The following is a 16624-nucleotide window of genomic DNA, read 5'->3' as shown; positions in this document are numbered from 1 at the left end:
GCTTCGTATTCCATTTCATTATTAGTGGATGCGAATTCCAATCTGAATGAAAAAGCCATCTTTATTCCTTCTGGCGAAATTAAAAAAATTCCAACTCCATTACCTTCTCCATTAGACGATCCATCTACCAATATCTCTCATCTATTTGGTTCTGTTAATAAATCTTTTGGATCTCCGTGTTCTTCTTCTATATCCATCATTTCTTCTACCGCTTCATCTTCTTCTAAAGGAAATTCTGCTAAGAAATCTGCAACAACTTGTGATTTTGGTGAAGACAAAATTTCATATTTAATATCAAAGTCGCCTACTTGTGCATTCCATCTCTCCACTCTTCCTGATCTTTTAGAATTCTTCATCACTGATTCAATTGGTACTTTTGTTAATACCTTTATCTTATGCGCTTGGAAATATATGCGGAGCTTAAATGATGCATAAACTAATGCTAAGATTAACTTCTCAATCTTTGAGTAATTCTTCTAGGCAGTATTAAAAGTTTTGCTAATGTAATAAATGGGTTTCTCCACTCCTGCGTCTACTCGCAATAACACAACACTTAGTGCATGCGACGTCGTCGCAAGATAATTCTTTTCCTGATTCTGCTTTTTGTAAAATAGTTGTATTCATAAGATGTTCTTTGATCCCTTGAAAATCTTTTTCGCATTCATCTGTCCATTTAAATTTCGCACCCTTCTTGAGTATATCGAAAAAATATTTGCATTTGTCTGATGATCGCGAGATGAATCTCCCCAGCGAAGCTAGAAGTCCATTCAACTTCTGTACATCTTTTATTGTTGCTGGTGTTGGCATGTCACGAACTGCTTGCACTTTTTCTGGATCAACCTGTATTCCTTCCTTTGATACAATGTAGCCTAAAAATTTTCCCGATGCAACTCCAACAATACACTTCTCAGGATTCAGTTTAATGTTATACTGCCGCATTTGTTCAAAAATCTCCCTCAGGTCCTGTACATGGTCTTTAGCTACTTTACCTATTTACTAACATGTCATCCACATATACTTCTGATGTTTTGTGTATCCATTTTGCAAACACCTTCTCTACCATTCTTTGGTATGTCGCTCCCGCATTTCGCAAACCAAATGGCATTTTCGTGTAACAATATAAACCTCTAGGGGCGAAGAAAGAAGTATGTTCTTGATATTCTTCAGCGAGAGGGATTTGGTTATACCCTTTGTACCCATCTAAAGACGATACCCTATCATTTCCCGCTGCGGATTCCACCATTTGAGGAATATCTGGTAACAAAAAACTATCTTTAGGGCAAGCTTTGTTTAAATCAGTGAAATCTATCACTACGGGAAAAAACATCATTGACGACACAAGATAAGAGTTGCAGTACCCCTACGAAAACTCCATTCCATGCATTGTGGAACGGGGGTATTGTAGAAAGTCCAAGTTTTTCTACAATGGATGACAAGTGTTGTAAAGGGTGATGTAATTCATGGTTCGACAATAGTTTGTCAATGTTGTGATTCTCTTTCGATTTTTTTTGATAACCTAACACAACTCTTGCTTGTATTGTAGAACAATCGTGGACAACATAAGTAGTATATCGTAGAAACATATACAACAACAATTACCAGTATTATGAATAATATTTGCACAACACTTGTATGAATTGTCGAACTATCTTGGACAGCACCTGGTTATGTCGTAAAGACATTTTTCACAACCTTTGGTATGTGTAGTTGAAATATGGAATACAACTCTTATTAGAAGTTGTGTGCATAAAACTATTTTGAAAAAAAAAATTATAGCTGAAACCGAATTGCATGAATTGCTGAAAGTATTTCACATTCACATTAACATGCCAGTGTAGCACATTTACATTCATTCAAGTTAACCTACCACTCCAATTGCATTACCTAGCTAACTTCAAATCACCTTGTATGAAAGTGTGTTGCGCAACGAAAGAAAATAAAATGATAGATTCTTTGAACATGACTAAAAATATCATATAAATCGTACGTGCGTAAATTTATTCCATAGATGGAACAACTAGGTGCTGATTAAAGTACAAAAGAGTAACTATTCATTCATATACAACCAGCTATTGAAAACTGATGCTGAAGATGGTTGGTTGGACTCGAGACTCATGGCAAGAGATTTTCTTCAACTTGGTCCACATTCTCCAGTATACAGCTGCTTCTGTATGTTACAAGTTGTTGCTTTATTGAAAAGCAATTGTCACCCTACAATTCAAAGTTTGAACCACATATGAGAGACTGAAAAATCAGACTGAAGTTTCTGCAAGCATTAAGTTTTTCATCAAAGACATCCTAGGTTCCCACATATTTGCATTTGTTAGGCTTTCAGATCAGTGATACTAGGTTGTTGCAACTGTATTTACAGTTTTCTGCTATGTGGGAATGCTCACATAGCAAGAGTCAAGTAAACACACTAAGAAAATAATTAGGTAGATGTGAATTCCATGCAACAGCTTGAACCTGAAACAAGATGAAGTAATAACAAAAATGGAAAAACTACATATTGATAGAGCGGGCTGCCACGGACTTCCACTTTGGAATTGTAAGCTACATTATGGTCCTAATGGTTAAGAAAATTGGATGTTCATTTCGTAGCAGCGATTGTTGATTTGTTTTTGTTCTCATGACAAAATTTCCATGGGATCTTATAAAGTCAAAGGATGGCCGAAAATTTTCCATGGGATGTTATTGCTGATGTGATTAGTTGGAGTGGTAATTATTATGGCATATGCAATATAAGCAATAGAGAAACTCAATCCTCAGTCCAGTTTCAATAACTTCAAAATTAATTAGGGAAGAATGAAAAATACCTAGAGAATCTTGGAGCAAGTGAGTGAGCTTTGAATTCCTGCACAAATTGGGAATATTCAAAAATCAGAATGTTAGTTTGGCATTAAGTAGAAAATTATAATCATATCAAACAAGCAAAATTAACAATATTAAATTTGTATCTTCATCAATATCCTCATAAAAGATGACCTGAAAGGAATATGTGGGATTTTGGTCGCCAGCGCTGCTATCACACCTCCCAGTGCAGATAAGGATCTGTTAAAAATTTGAGTTTCTTTCAGCGGATCTCCTTAAAAGTATGGCTTGGCTAATCTCTCACTTCCAGCAAGGTCATGAAGCCATAACTTGCTTCTTGTGTATTCTCCATTCATCAATCAATGCTGCATCATATACCACGATTGAATTTCTAGTAAAACAGCAGTTAAAATTTCACAACAACAAATAAAAAGGCCATATAGGTTTCTTACACAATTTGGTATCAGAAAATCATTAACTATAACTTTATCTATCTGTGTGGTTTGTTTCTCATGTCAATAAGAGAAGAAAAGGGGTACCATTTGGATCAGCTGTTGTGCTCTTTGCTCGCAAAGATGTCACCAACTTTAAGATTCACAAACATAAAGAGGATGCTAACCGTCACTATAAATCCAAAGAACATCAACGTCTTTAGCAGTCTGAAAATCTGTGCTGAACTTTCTCCTACCCAGTGACACTATCTGATTTGCGTAGCCCGGGAAGCAGAAAAGCATATACAGAATCAGCACTCATAGAGGAAATTAATAAGTTGTTGAGAATACTTTTAAAATAAATTTAAAAGACTTGAGACTTCACCTTCAAGATGATCATCACAGCCACGATAACCAGCCAAGAGAGATCAAATACCTGAAAAAGGAATATAAACATGGTGGGTTACTACTTTAAAAGCAGAATCTCATGGTCCTCAACATTGCAAATAAATACGCAAGAGAAGAGTCGTCAGAAATAGTACTCACAATTATGCTTTTATTACTGTTGCAGACATGTAAATGATACACAATCCCATACTAAGTTCAAGACTTGAAGAACTTCCATCCAAGCTTGAAGAGCACAGATAAGATCAATTTCAGTAACAATTACATGAGTTCCAGCCTGTTTAAGAACTCAAGCTCAACGTTTTCCAACATCCCATAACCGCAGACGACAGCAACCATAACATCAGTATCCTTCATCAAAACCATAGGAAAGTGACAGCATACTTAGAGGTTATCAAACTGTTCATCATAAACGAAAATTAAGATCAAAAACAGAACCCAAAAAAAAAAGCTGAATACATAACATACCAATTTTGGAGTAAAAAAGCACTTTTATTCGTAAAAACAAAGATAACCCTCTGTAAGCAGTTAACGCGGAGCACATCTAGCTTGTCAAGGATACCTAAGACTTGCACAGCACCAAGCATGTACAGTATGTGGGGATCATGACCGATATTACCAGCAAAAACACCTGGTGGATATAAGATCATGACCGATTCCAACAGCAACCTCAGGAGAAGAAATCTCCAACCAGCTTGGTGGTGTTCTGTATCAACCCAGATCAAACAGTCAATACCTTCTCACACCCAAAACACCCCTCCAACATTAAAATCATACCAACACATCAGAAATACAACAGATTTGTAAATTGAAGCTACTTTTTATTGTCAGTATATACCTGAATGAGTGATTGAGTTCTCTCTATCCATGTGTTAAAATATAACGCCATTTTGTCTGTACTTAATTACAGGTTTTACATCTAAGCTGCAATCCTCAGAGAGTCCTTCCGAAAGTTAGACTTTAAGCCTTCCTCCGTCCTGATGTAAAGGAAATAAGAATCAAATCAGATTCAAAATAGGGAGCTTAGAAGACAGAAGAAATATAAAATAGACCGCAATTAGACCTCAAATGGCTAAAAAGGAAGACCATTCAAAACAAAATTAGAAGGAACTAAGAGTTACAAAACAAAATTGGGAACTAGGGTTCCTGAGAAACTAAAAAAAACACAAAAATCAATAACAGAACTTGGAGATTCAAAAACAATTTACTGCATAATTTAAGTTACAAAACTCACACATCAATCACTAATTCTTCCTCATCATATTGTGTTCACAAAACCCATCTTTAATTTCTCCATTTCTAACTCAATTAACGATTCACTGAGAAAACCCTAGTTTCAAAGAAGCCATTGCAATTTGAAAGAACCGATCTACAACTTCCGTAAGTTTTTTTACATAAGAGAGTGATCGAGAAATAGATTCTGTGGTGAGTTAGGGTTTTCTTTTGCAAGGGAGGCGGAAGATAAGGTTAGAGACGAAGATAAGAGAGGAAAATGAAAAAACTGTGAGAAATTTTCTTTTGATCTTCTATATACCTATCTTTAAACGGCCAAGATTTGATTTAAATACGGTCATACGGATTAGGGATATCTTTGGACGGTGGAGATTTGATTTGAGACTGTCATACGGATCAAGGAAAGTGTGTTTTCTCTGTGTGTTTCTTTGTGCTTTCTCTATGTGCTTCCGGATTGAATTTCGACTAGTCACATAAGTCGTGAAGTAATTTCGACTATCCATACATGTCATGAAGTAGCTTTAGTTCACACCGGAAGACTCGGGTTCTCAGGATACACCATTGAAATCGATAAATATGAAGCTCTTTGTATGTTTTTTTGTTCTTTTTTTGTGATTTCGATTTGTGCTTTTGTGCTTTATTTTTTTGCTTTCGGTTTATTTTAACTAGGATTAGCAAGATACATCATCGAAATTGATGAATATAAAGCTCAGTGTCGACTCGAACTTCAAATGTGGCATAATGGCATACAAACTATGAATCGGGAAGCTCCAGGAGGGTTCTGACTTCAAGCTTAGCATGATACATCATCGAAATCGATAAATATGAATCTCAATGTCGATTCGAACTTCAAATTCGGTATAACGACAAACAAACTATGAATCATGAAGCTTCAAGAGGGTTCTAACTTCAAACTTGGCATGATACATCATCGAAATCGATAAATATGAATCTCAGAGTCGATTCGAACTTCAAATATGGTATAACGACATAGAAAATATGAACCAAGAAGCTCTGGGAGGGTTCTGACTTCAAACTTAGCATGATACATCATAGAAATCGATAAATATGAATCTCAATGTCGATTCGAACTTCAAATTCGGTATAACGACCAACAAACTATGAATCATGAAGCTTCAGGAGGGTTCTAACTTCAAACTTGGCATGATACATCATCGAAATCGATAAATATGAATCTCAGAGTCGATTCGAACTTCAAATATGGTATAACGACATAGAAACTATGAATCATGAAGCTTTGGGAGAGTTCTGACTTCAAACTTAGCATGATACATCATCGAATCGATAAATTTGAAGCTCAATGTCGGTTTGAACTTCCTAAGAACGATGAATTCATTCATCTACAGCTAAGATTCCATCGGAATATTCTCCGAAACCTTAAACACACCACAAATTTGTTAACTTCGACATTGAACCTGGCTACGAGCTCAAAATCTGGCCGCGAGTAGACTACAATAAGTCGGAAACTGCGTAAGAACGATGAATCCACCCATCTACAAGTAAGATTTCATCGGAATATTCTCCGAAACCTTAAACACACCACAAATTAGACACTGAACCAGGCTCTGATCTCGATAGTTGGTCGAGAGTGGACTATTATAAGTCGAAAACTTTATAGGAACGATGAATTCACCAATCTACAGATAAGATTCCATCAGAATATTCCATTTACAGGTAAGATTCCTTCGAGATATTCTACGAAACATTAAAAAAATCATATTTCTGCATATTGTATGCGTACCCGGATCCAAGATCGAAACCTGGCCGTCGAATCCCCCAAACCTCATTTTTTCCCACATTCTATATTTTAACTTCAACAACACTTATAAGTGTTGTTATACGTTTCTATTAAAAAAAAAAATCAAACTAAACTTGTGAACTGTAAGGATGGTTGATGAGCTAGGCATCCACTCATTAGGTTCATGTTCGAATCTCCCCTCTAACGTATTTTTCATTATCATATTTTTGTGTTCTTCAACAACACTTGTGAGAATTGTGATAGGCTAAGTCACTACACTTATGAAACAAAGTTTTTATACCTAAATGTCGTCACAACAGTTTTGCTAAAGGAGTTGTCGTTTGTTTTCTTAGCGCAACCCCTTATTCCTAAGAGTTGGTAGTGATGATATACGACAACTCTTCCTTTGAAACCAGTTGTAAAACATAGGACTTTCTACGATGTATAGCGAAGTGTTGTAAATCTCCAGTTGTAGATGTATATTTTTCCCGTAGTGTATGAAAATCCTTATTCCTTTGTTTTTCTTTGGGACAATGACCATATTCGTTATTCATTCTGGGTATTTAGCTTCTCTTATGATTCCCGCATCAAGAATTTTATGTAGTTCTTCTTCTATTTGGGAATGGTAAGTTGTTGCAATTTTTCTTATTCTTTGTTTAAATGGTCTCACATTTTTGTTAATCTCCAACTTGTGGCATGCAATTGATGAATCTATTCCCGGTATCTCATCCATGCTTCCTGCGAAAATGTCTTATATTCTCGCAAAAGGTTAATAGTTCTTTCTTCTTCTTCTACATCCATCTTAGTTCCAATTCTCAATATTAGTGGTTCTTCTATAGTCCCAACGTTTATCTCTTTTGTTGGTTCTGCGGTAGTGTAACTTGGTTTGGGTTCTCCCATTGGTGTTGGTTCTTTTATTGTTTTCACAGGTCCTTCTTCTTCTTCCAAAATTTCGCTGGGTATTCCCTTGCCTTCTTTTTCCCTTATCATATATACTCTAAATTCTTCTTCTTTCTTTGCTTCCTTTACCAACTTTCTGCGAAATTGTTTCCTTTTTGCTTGTCCTTCATAATGCTTTACTTCAATTTGATGACATAATTTCGCATTGTCAATATCTCCTCTGATTTCTCCTATTCCATTTGGTGTGGGGAATTTAATACATTGATGCAACGTTGATACTACAGCTTTTATTACATGTATCCATGGTCTTCCTAGCAACATATTATATGGCGATTCCATATCCATAACGCATAGTGTTACATGTGTTTCGATCTCTCCTAGAGGAATTCGTACCACTATTTCTCCTTTAGGTTTTGTTTTGGATTTTCCAAAGCCATGAACAAAATATGTTGAACTGGACATTTCTTCATCTTTAAATCCCATTCCCCGGAATGCATGATAAAATATTATATCCACTGAACTTCCTGTATCGATTAAAGTTCTGTTCAATATCCATTCTCCCGTGGATTTTGTTGCTGTCTCCTTTTCTTTTCGCGTAATAGGCACTGTAATAACCAATGGAGATGTGTGGTTCAAATTTTCTTTTGGTATTTCTGCCGCCCATGAATGTAATTTTTTTTGCTTTTCCCAATCTTTCAAGGGGGATGTCTTTTTTACCGCCATAACCTTCCTTCCTTCAAAATTTCGTTTATGTATTCTTCCTTTGATGTTTTCATGGAATTCATTAACCATCGTTTTTGTTATCATATTACACTCCAATCTTTTGTCATATTCATTGATTCTAATCATTTTTCTTTTAACTGTTTCACTGATTTATTTAATCACTTTCTTGATTTGAAAAATCTCAACAACAATCTTCAACTTTCGATCTTCAATTCTCTGTTTCTAGCGCCATTATGTAGTTGCAGGAAATCCCACACTACACCCCTCATATGATTTCATTATTACTCAACTCATTTTTAGATTTACACTCTTAATTTTATTGATCAATCTTTGAATATTCTTACAAGAAAAGATAAAAGAATCAAGAATGACCTCTGCTCTAGACTTTCTCTCTCCTATTTACTTGTTTCTTACTCAAAAAAGATCTCTCCCCTTCTTCTCAGTTGAACGACTATTTATAGGGAAATTCATAGTGGATAACAGCTAATCTGTCCTTTATTTTCGGATATGGCTTGCGACATTCTCGCAACCTTTCAAATGTTAATCTCGCAAACTCTCTATTTTCGCAGGATCGTCACGTCTTTCTCATGATTTTAGCTGACGTCGTTTATTATATCATTTCTGAAATTGTTTTGCGACGTTGTTGTGTTGTGTTGCTGAAATATTCCAGTTGCGAGATTCTGATCCTACATCTATACTCCTCAAAATTAAAAAAAGAAAAAAAACACCTAAAGGATTCTTACTTAGGAGCCTCTCTTTTCATAGACAAATCAAATATTAATTAAAACATTTGAAATAATAGTGGAGAAAAAGTCTCAAGGATGGAAATGTAAAAAAATATCTCAACCAAGTAAAATGTTCATAAACAAAGTTGTTCTGCCTAGTATGCCAATTTTTTTAGATGGTTTGTTTCGTGCCACCTAAGAAAGTGACAAACAAAATTAATGCTAATCAAAGATATTTTTGGTAGGGAAAAGAACCAAACACCAGAGTTTGTTACCCTAAGGCTTGGACTTGCCTAAGCAAACAAATGCACAACGGAGACTGGGTTTCAGAGATATACATAAAACCAATTTGGCCATGATAACTAAAATGGCTTGGAGATTAAGAAAAGAAACGAAGTCCTTATGGGGTTATAATCTTAAGGATAAATACTTTCGAAAAAAATCAGTTTTCAGAACAAAAGTCTCCTTTACAAGTTCATGGTTCTGGAAATATGTAAATAGAGGAATTAGGCTTGTAGAATAATTCAGTTTTGGGGAGTTGGAGATGGGTAAAATATCAAAATTTGGAAGGATAAACGGGTACCAAATTTGGTTCAATACAGAGACAGCAACAATAACACTTTAACACTTGTAACTGATCTTTTAGATCCAATTACTAAAAAGTGGAATTCATCTAGGATACATTATATGTTTCCTACTCACACAGCAGATAGAATATGCAAGATCAGTGTTTTCTAAGGTGGCTACTCACTCCGACCATCTGGAGAATTCACAGTAGAATCACTACATAAAAAATTGAATGGACCAAGGATTAAAGAAAATAATATAGGCATGCCTGACCAATTCTGGAAAAAGTTATGGGGGCTATACTGTTCACAGAGAATTAAGATTTTTTCTTGGAAGTATCTTCAAAATTCTTTATTATTGACAAATTATAGAATGTATGGTATTATAAGAGATATCTTCTTGCTGTTCTTTTGGTTGTGATACAAATGAAAAAGTGGAACATCTTTTCTTCCATTGTCTTTTTACGAAACAAGTCTGGGCACTCAATTCAAATCCCGTTGAGTTTCTTTTTAATGATTTTGTTTATTTAATTGATATCTGCAAAGAATGGTTACTGATAGACGCATTTATGTGTCTAATTTGTCCTCAATGTTTCGTATTGTTAGTACTCGTTTTCGTCCTTATTATGGTGTTTTGTGTGTTTGTAGGAATTTTTGGGAAAAAAATATTTTTGGAAAATTCGGCTCGAAAAGTTGCTCGGGACACCTCTGGAGAACATTTGCTATACGGATCCCATATTTGGATAAGGGGCACCCATGGTTATGTGTAGCCCAAATTCATCTTCAGCACCCATGGCTATATGTAGCTCAAATTTGTCCACAACACCCATTCGTTATTGGCACCCAAGCAGCTGGTTAAGGGGAACCTTCATCCCCTTTGTTTGAACTGAATTTTGGCGGGAAAAAAAGAATTCTTCGACTGCAGATTAGGGTTCGTCATTTGGGCTCGTTCTAAGGAGACTCAATGTTTGAAATTTCATGGGAAGGCCTGTTTGAGCTTAACGGGCATGGTATGATCGATGCTTTGAGTTAAAATTGGCTGGAGCGTCCGTTGGAAGAAATCAGGGAAGTGTTATTTTTCTTGGAAAACCCGAGAAGGTTGTTTTGGATTTGGAAGTTATGTAGAGAGATATAATCGATAAAATCTGTTGTGTTGGGCCTGTTTCATCTAAACAGGAGTGGTAAGTCCATCAAATTCGAATCAATATGGCTGCAACGTGGGATTGAAGTGAAACAGAGGTTGAATGATACTCGGGATTCTGTTGGGCTGTGTTAGAGAGTTTGCGAGTGTTTTCAGCGTGTTGACTCATTCTTTCATGTGTTGGCAGCATGTTTGAAGCATTTAGTCACTGGATGACAACATCAGAAGACTAGAAACGGAAGAAAATATTCCCGAGGATATGTTCTTTACTGCCGAGTAATGGAAGATTATTGGGAGTAATTGAACGAGATTTCTTGGGGATGTTATCTATATAAAGGGTGCTGGTGTATCAGAGAGGGGGATGGAGAGTTTGGGAGAGGAATAGAGTACCACAGAGTCGAAAAATCAAGCTGCAGAAACTCCATTTTTGTTGATGCAAAGCTGAAGAACACGAAGAACAGACTTACCAGGACCGTCGTTTTCTAACAGTGACAGCGACACAAGGACGACAGACTTATTTGCTACAACGTTTGCGACACAGAGTCGTGGGTCTTAGAGCAACAGTAACAGTGACACATCCTCTGTATCGTTTTTTTTTTTTGGTTTGTAAAAAATATAACTGTTACAAACCCGGTTTTGAATTATTTCTCCATTTTCATCATTTGTAAACACCCTTTGAGCAATAATAATGATTTTTGAGCGTGTTTCCAACAACATGATGAGAGGTTAAATTCTCGCGTAACCAAGGCAATGGATGAAGCTATTCACACATGAATAATGGGTAACTATTTCATTTTCTCTAATATTTAATTATAATTCACTCAATCACTGCTTTTGCAGAGTTCTTAAAAGTTTACATAATTTTCTTCATTAGTTGTGATTCAATCAGATAGGTTATGCTTTGTTTAGATAATCTATGCTTAGGGGATACAATTAATATTTGAGAATATGTTTGATTATTTGTAAATTAAGAAATAAAGGATTAAAAGGCTAATTAGAGTTATGAAATATTTGACATCATTCATTCATGTGTAATAGTGGATTCTAGTGTCTTGGTTATTCCCAATATCTTGATATCACTTTATTGAGTTTGCTATATTTTTAGTTTAAAAATTAAATCAAGAATCTTTTGCTTTCACAAGTCTTACGAACCTTTTTACTACAACATTATTGAGTCACATCAGTTACCGTCTCCTAGTTTTGGAAAAAGAGATGTAATAGTGCTTTTCAAGGGAAACGAAAGTCAGCTATAGAATTAACCATAGAAATGCAAAGACATGTTGAATCATGGTACAATAATGAAATAGGACCCAAAAAGAAGACCCACTAGAAGGAAACAAATTGAAGAATCTAGAAATTTTCAACAAAGAATTATCATAAAATTAATGTAGATGCAGCATGAATAACTCATGACAAGCCATCTGGTTTTGCACTAATTTTAAGAGATGATGCAGGTGAGTTTGATAAAGGGAGAGCAGGACCATCCACAACAGCTGAACCAAAAGAGGAAGAAGCAGTAGGTGTTTTGAACCAATTTAGTGTTTTATTTACCAGAAATTCACCTGCTCCACAAATTTTACATCTCCCTAGAAGTTCAACGCTTCTTTTTGAATCTCGCAATGCCTGTCTCTGAGGCTTTGAGCCGCGTTGCACCAAAGTAAGGCTCGACTTGCTTCAGGGGCGACTCTATATTTGCTTTGAAAATAAGGGTTACACAAAAATAATTCCTCCGTGCATATCATTCTTGGCTAGAAGGATACTCAATTCCGTTCTAACATATACGTCATCCTTGCATATAAACAGTACATCATGAAAGATTTTTTCTATATAATATTGCCAACATAATACGAGAGTTTTCAATAACTATTATTGTGGGTGCGTAAATATTAGATGAAATTCGATGATGAAGACGAAATGGTCTCTTCTTTGTCTTGGCTAAATGTCATTTTGCACATCTCTTGTAGCTCCACGAACTTCTTCCTTTTCATTACTCACTCTTCAGGGAGGTTGGAGTTATAACCGGAATGTTCTAGTAAGTCATCCGAGTCCATTATCTTGTCGAGTACTTCATTGCATCGAGGGAAGTAACGCTTTCCAAGCTCAACTGTATATTCATCTATGGCTAATTTGGCAGGAAATTTGCAAAAACTTATACTAGATTCCTATTTCCATATTGATGCAATTTTGGTCATGAGATAAAGGATGGAGACGGAGCCATAGCCATTGGCGGTCATGGGTGACCAGGACCAGACTATGATTCTAGAAATTTTAGACGAAGCTTTATAAAGTAGAAACTTCATTAATTAATACTAGGTTAATAAACTCTCTTAAATAATATTTTTAGCCGATCCCGAATCAGAACTGAAAATACGGGGTACAACAACCACATCCAACAATTTGTTTGGCAATCTGAGAGGATTTACTCCAATACACTTTCTAGAAAATCAACTGGACAGTCAGACTCAATCTAGATTAAAGTATATCAAAGAGTTTAATATCTCTAACTCTTAATTCAATCCGCAATCAGCAAATAGAAATCTGCGAGCCTGATTGAATATAAGAGGAATTACTTGAACGGTACCAAAGACCAATGTTCAAGTGTCAATCAATATAAATCAACAACCAAAGCTTGGATATTCTAATTGATTGATCTTAGCGCACGACCTGTGATATTTCAATTATATAACAAAATATAATGCGGAAAAGAAATAACATAGACACCAGAATTTTGTTAATGAGGAAAACCCAAATGCAGAAAAACCCTGGGACCTAGTCCATATTGAACACCACACTGTATTAAACCGCTACAGACACTAGTATACTACCAATTAACTTCGGACTAGACTGTAGTTGAACCCCTAATCAATGTCACACTGATTCAAGGTATAGTTGCACTCCTTATGTCTCTGATCCCAGCAGGATACTACGCACTTGATTCCCTTAGCTGATCTCACCCACAACTAAGAGTTGCAACGAGTCGAAGACTTGACAAACAAATCTGTCTCACACAGAAAAGTCTATAGGATTGAATAAATCTGTCTCCCACAGAAATACCCAAGAGTTTTTGTACTGTCTTTTGATAAATCAATGTGAACATGAACAAATTGATAAACCAGACTTATATTCCCGAAGAACATCCTAGTATTATCAATCACCTCACAATAAACTTAGTCGACTAGCGAAACAAGTTATTGTGGAATCACAAACGATGAGACGAAGTTTGTTTGTGATTAATTTTCTATCTTGCCCATCGGAGATATAAAATCTCGAGCCAATTATTCCAAGTGCACTCAATACGATAAAAACAACAAGATCAGATCAGGCAACTACAAAGATAATAGTTATGTCTGGCTTCAAAATCCCAATGAAGTCTTCAAGTCGTTAACCTACAGGGTCTCGAGAAGAAACCTAAGGTTAAAGGAGAATCGACTCTAGTTATGAAACTAGTAACACACATGAGGTGTGGGGATTAGTTTTCCCAGTTGCTAGAGTTCTCCTTTATATAGTTTTCAAATCAGGGTTTATCTTGGTGATAAAGCATTCAATATTCACCGTTAGATAAAAAACCCGATTCAACCAAACTAATATCTTTCAACCGTTAGATCGAACTTAACTTGTTACACACAAATGAAATGTACCCTCGTTTAGGTTTATGTAGCCGTACCTAAACGTGACATCATGGTGGTTCACAAATAGTTAACCGAGGTTAGCCATATGATTACTCTCATATCAACCTTATTCATCTTAACCATAACTAGTTCAAATGACTCAAATGAAACTAGTTAAGAGTTGTTTAATTATTTAGAAAACACAATTGAAATCAAATCGGTTTAATTCACTTGAATTATTCATGAACATTATAGCCACTGTTTGCAACGATTGTACTCCTTATGATTTAAATGTTTAAGTTCATGAACTTGACCGATTTCACAAAGTAATCAGCTTAAGTATGCGTACTTAAGCAACCGGTTTTGAGTTTGTGAAGTTTCCAAACTCAGTAGAAATTTTTGGTTCAAAAACTTCCGCCAGTATGCGTATGGGTACGCATACTTAAGGTGACTGGTTTGTGAGTTTTGTCAAAACCAAACTCAGCAGAAATTCTTGGTTTGAGAACTTCCGCCAGTACTTCCACCAGTATGCGTACGGGTACGCATACTTAACATGTCTCCTTTACCAAATCCGTATACATACATATGCATACTCTTGGCTCCCAGTTTATGGACTTATATACACTAATGTGCGAACACACTATATATGCTTATATCCAAAGATGGTTACATTATCAACTCTTTATTTCAATCATTGAAACATTCTTCTATAATGTTAATAGCTGTTTTCACACACTATCAACATCAAAGCAATTTTCAAGATATTGAAATAATCATTATTGAAACCTTCCAAGTCTTACACCAAATGATTGTATCACACAAACCATGTAAGATGTTACTCGACAATTTTCTCATGATATAAGATGAACTTGGTCGAAGCGAAAGCTTACCAACACATATTTCAAGAAATATGTAAGCAATATATACTCAACTCGAAATCTCAAATGTGTATAGAGAAAACTATATCGTAACACGACTTATGTCTCAATATTGGAGATAATAGAAATAGACTTTTCAATTGATAGATAAGTTCAAGTCTCCACATACCTTTTGTCGAAGAAGTTCCACAAGCTCCCCTTAGTGGTTCTTCGTCTTCAAGAGATGAACATCGAGAGATTTAAGCTCAACTAGACTATCTATGTCCTAGTCAGAGACATCTACAAATAGGCTAGAAATCAAGACTTATAGTTTTGATCACTAACATTGACAAACATGCTTGAGATAGCAACGCATGCGAGTTTGACCGAGCAATGCTCTAATAATCTCACCCTTTGTCAATTTTAGTGACAAAACTATCAATACATATGGATTACATTCATATCGACATAATAGAGATAACTTTTGAACAAGTATGGGACAGTCACAAGTTCACGGACATAAACAACATATCCCATAACGATTTGCAATATATGAAATCATAAAGATTGAAATTGAAAAAATCATCTTCCAAAAAGTACTTTAGAATTTAAATAAATAAATCTAAAAACAATGAAGATGAAAATCGTTGGACATAGTTATGTGTACTCACAATAATGGCTATTCCAAACCCTAGTTATTCTTCTAAAAACAAAAGAAGATTTACTAGACATTGAGATCTCTGAAGAATTCTTTATCGTCCCCGTACTCCTTGTCGTCAACAGTTATAGGTACATAGGATTCATAAAGGAGTCAATTCCAACAAACCTTTTAGGATGATGATGTCGAAGCAGGGCCTTTTGAATTTCGAGAATTCTCATAACAAAAGCCTTTATTTGCTTAATTACCTTCCTTGGTGATGAGTGCTAAAAAGTGCATATTTCTATATATTTTTCTTGGCATTTAACTCATCTTTTGTGCATTAATTCTACATTTTATCCCATATTCTGTATTTTCATTGTTTTCAAGAATAAATATTTTTATTAATTAATTTTGTATTTTTAGGTACTAAATAAAGCTTGGATGAATTGTTGAGCGAAAAGAGCAAAGAAACGGTCAAGACTCCCGCAGGAAGGCAACGAAGAATGATTTTTTCAAGAGCCGGATAAACTATAAGTGGGCTTGAAGAGGAAGAATTATTCTTAAAGAAGATATGGGCTTGGCATACCCAAGGCCCAAAACCCTCACCCATATCCAATTCCTATATCCATACCCGTTTCCCTTTCTAGCCGTCAGATTGGATCATCTCAACATCCTACGGTCGCTTCATCGTCGTGCATCGAAGTATGAAGCTCCTGTCAAACACTACAGCACCTAACTCCATCTTGAGCCGTCAGTTCCGTTGTATCGGGCATCCAACGGTCGCTTCCCGCTTCCTTCCATCTCGCCGTTAGATCGATCCATCAT

At 35.7% G+C, this 16624-nt stretch overlaps 1 long non-coding RNA gene across 1 annotated transcript; it reads right to left on the bottom strand.

Moving 5' to 3' along the window:
• Positions 1-2163: 2163 nt before the first annotated feature.
• LOC113354575 lies at positions 2164-3057 on the bottom strand. The gene is made up of 3 exons (XR_003361961.1): positions 2986-3057; positions 2817-2854; positions 2164-2211 (listed from the first exon to the last, which is right to left on the bottom strand). It is a non-coding gene; the product is annotated as an uncharacterized LOC113354575 (long non-coding RNA).
• Between the last annotated feature and the right edge of the window lie 13567 nt (positions 3058-16624).

Source organism: Papaver somniferum, chromosome 2 (genome assembly GCF_003573695.1).
Source record: "Papaver somniferum cultivar HN1 chromosome 2, ASM357369v1, whole genome shotgun sequence".
Classification (NCBI taxonomy): domain Eukaryota; kingdom Viridiplantae; phylum Streptophyta; class Magnoliopsida; order Ranunculales; family Papaveraceae; genus Papaver; species Papaver somniferum.
The sequence above is the reverse complement of the archived record's forward strand: the minus strand, read 5'-3'. Positions and strand labels throughout refer to the sequence as shown.